Source organism: Mus pahari, chromosome 12 (assembly GCF_900095145.1).
Source record: "Mus pahari chromosome 12, PAHARI_EIJ_v1.1, whole genome shotgun sequence".
NCBI lineage: Eukaryota > Metazoa > Chordata > Mammalia > Rodentia > Muridae > Mus > Mus pahari.
Window position 1 is genome coordinate 38,762,942 of NC_034601.1, and position 3,428 is coordinate 38,766,369.

At 42.1% G+C, this 3,428-nt stretch overlaps 1 protein-coding gene across 4 annotated transcripts in view; it reads right to left on the minus strand.

Moving 5' to 3' along the window:
* Gramd1c (GRAM domain containing 1C) overlaps positions 1 to 3,428 on the minus strand; it is a 78,009-nt gene that overhangs the window by 19,299 nt on the left and 55,282 nt on the right. The window lies entirely within an intron of this gene.

The window sequence follows — 3,428 nt, forward strand, 5'->3', positions numbered from 1 at the left end:
ACACACACACACACATCCAATGTTCCTTCCCAAAAACTGCAGCATAAATGTGATGGAGAAGGTAGCATTTTTCTCATTTTTCTATCTGATCAAAGTGCTTCATTTTAGCCAGTGTGGTGATGCTTACATAATCCCAGTGCTCAGGGTAGGGCAGGAGAGTCATGGGAAGCTCTAGGTCTGTCTGAGCTATATGACCAGCTTTTCAGGACATCCTGGGCTTCACTCAGACTAAGTCTCAACAAGCAAACAATGATAACTGACAACAGACCTAACCAGTGTTTGGCTTGAAGAGCTCTCCACCCAGCAGTTCCCGCTAAGCCCTCACGTGGATGCCTAAATCTCCCGAGTTGGTTTACTTTGTCTGACTTTCCCCATTTTCTTGATAGTTCGTTTCCTGCCAATGTCTTCATCATTTTACAACCTCCAGAAAATTAAAAAAACACAGATTCATCACTATACTCAGTTGAAAGATCTGTTGGGCTTGAGATTCGAAATTCACTTAGGGAAAACAGTGGGAGTACCCAAGTTATCATCTGATGACAATCTGACAAGAAAAACCCAACACCTTAAGAATACTAAGGGGAAAATAAGGTAGATGCTCACTGCTAAACCACGCAGATTTTTAAGGAGGCACCAATAAGGAACACAAAGTGACCAGGGCTCACGTACAGAAACTACATACTGCTTTCTGTTATTCCTAGATGTGTGTGTGCGCGGCTTTTGAGTTTTAATGTTACTCTGCTAGGAACTCAATAATAAAATGACTTTAAAAGGACGGTTCTTTTAAGAGTAGGTTTGAACAAAAAGAAAATAACTCCTTGTGTTAGTGTCACTTGCATATTTGGCCACTGGATGCCATGATAGATCTTCCTAGAGTCCTGGGTCTGGTCTGGAAGCACATGACTAATTCACACCCACGCACCCTAATGCATACCAGCAGGAGGCCTAGTAAGGCCTCATGCTCCCAACAGCTCATCATCCCAACAGCTACAGCACTGACTTCGACTCGGGCGTTCATAGTTTCAGGAAAGACTTCTTATAAAACCTACTGCATAAAAACCACAGGCTATAAGAGAAAATTGAGAGAAAGTTGCCAGTAGGTGTACCATAAATGTGGGGAAGTTTGTTTGTTTGTTTGCTTGTTTGTTTGTTTGGGGGTATTATATTCTCCACTATTCCCTACTTCCCTCTTCCTCCCGCCCTAACCTCCTGGGCACACACTAAGGAAAGAGGAAGAAGGTATCTACCCACAGCCAGCAAGAGTGTCCTCACCAGAAAGCAATTCGGCTGGACCTGATCTGTGGCTTCTGCCCTACAGAACTGTAAGAGCCTACATTGCTCTTGTCTGAGCCATGTGGTATCTGTCACAGCAGCTCACATTGCCTGATATAATGGGTAAGCATGGAAGAGGCATGCAGGGCAGGCTTGGCATATGTTGGTCCTGTCCGATGGAGCCCAGGTACCCTGAGCAGCAGCTGGTGCCCCGTGGCTGATCTCCCTCCTTCCTCGTCAGAGGGTGGCTGGCCTGATTGATGGGGTCATCCTCATTTTCAGCTCAGTCAGCAGCCCTGTTACCTCTGGCACACTTAAGCGGATTATCCTCTAACTTGGCCACCATTAGTGTTGAGGGTGCTATTCTGGTCTCTCTGACTTGCTCTTGTTTCATTTTTGTTCTTCCCTGTTTTATTACAGTAGGGATATCAGGAAGGATACTATCTGTTGAGCTTTTGCAATAATATAAAGCATACAATAAAAACAGCAGCCAGAGTGCAGTATATTTGATACCTTTGATACAAAAAAAAAGGACCTAGCTAAATCTATTGGTCTTCTTAAACCAAATATTTGGTTTTATTTTATTTTTTTCAAGTTATTTGGCTTAACGGCAAGCACCTTTACCCACTGAGCCACCAAACTGTCCCCATAAGTTATTTTAAATACCATGCCGAATATATAAATGTCATATACAATATTATTAGCAGTTTTATTTGTAAAAGAATTCAAGTATAGGATGTTCCTTTAAAAGTGCCTTGATTATAGCTGTGGCTTGGTGTTTCTCTGGGACCCTGAACAGAGGGAGGGAGGCTGTTTCTAAGGCTTGTGCCTGCCCTTGGAAACCTTGTGCTGTTACCTCATTCAGCCTTGGTGCGAGGTATGTGCCTAGTCTTACTGCAACTTGATATGCCATGTTTAATTGATATCCCTGGGAGCCCTGCCCTTGTCTGAAGAGACATGAAGAAGTGGATGGTGAAGGGGGATGTGGAGCAGAGGGGCAGGGAGCAGAGAAGGGAGGAAAAACTGGTCAGGTTTAATAAAAAATTGAAAGTGGTTTGAAAATAAACTTAAATTTAAACTTTTCAATATACACTGACTCTAATAAAAGAGTTCAGAAGGGATGTTGGAGGTATGATCATGCTTCTGCCTTCAAAGTGATCTCTAAATATTTCTCAAAAATATTCTAAAAAATAACCAAAGTCAAAAGCATGTAATATCACCCATACAAAGTGGAATCATAATCATTAAGTGACATCAATACAGTAATCTTTTAAACAGGGTTGCTTTCTAGACATTTTTATTTCCTTTTGGAGGCTAAACAGTAATTCAAATTAATATTTATCTCAGAATGTGACTACTTACTTTCATATGTGTGTGTGTGTGTGTGTGTGTGTGTGTGTGTGTGTGTGTGTGTGTATAGTCAGGTTTATAGAGCCTTAGTTGGTTGGTTGGTTGGTTGGTTGGTTGGTTGAGGCAGGATGTCACTATGTACCTTGGCTAGTCTGGAACTCATTATGTAGACCAGGCTAGTTTTCAACTTACAGAGATCCACCTGCCTCTGCTTCTTAAATGCTGAGATTAAATGTGTGCATTTCTGCACCTAGCAGATATCCCTTTGGAAAAAAGAAGAGAAAAAACAAGTTGGGAAATTCTGGCCATGGTGCTCATGCCTATGCCTTTAATCCCAACACTGGCAGACGCAGGAAGATCTGAGTTCAACAAAACTAAAAAGTGAGTTACAGGCCAGACATCCAAGACTACACAGTGAGAACCTATCTTTAACAGTCATAGTCTTAGTCTTAGTCTTAGTTTTAGTCTTAGTCTTAGTCTTAGTAATAAACTTGGGAAGTAGTGTAAATGAAAAGAAGACTGGACTCAAAGATCTTGTCCTCAATCCAAACTCTGCACAGCTAACTCAGACATGTGTTCAAACAAAACCCTCAATATCCTGTTTTTCTATAGGTAGAGGAGAGGTAGATTAAATATAGTCCCAATGGGAATATCCTACCACAGCCTGCAGGAGAGGCACTCAGGCTTACTAGTAAGAGATTTGGTTTTCCACTAGGACTGCTGTGTCCACTGCATGAAAGCCCTGTCTCTGTGTGTGTGTGTGTGTGTGTGTGTGTGTGTGTGTGTGTGTGTGTGTGTGTGTGTGT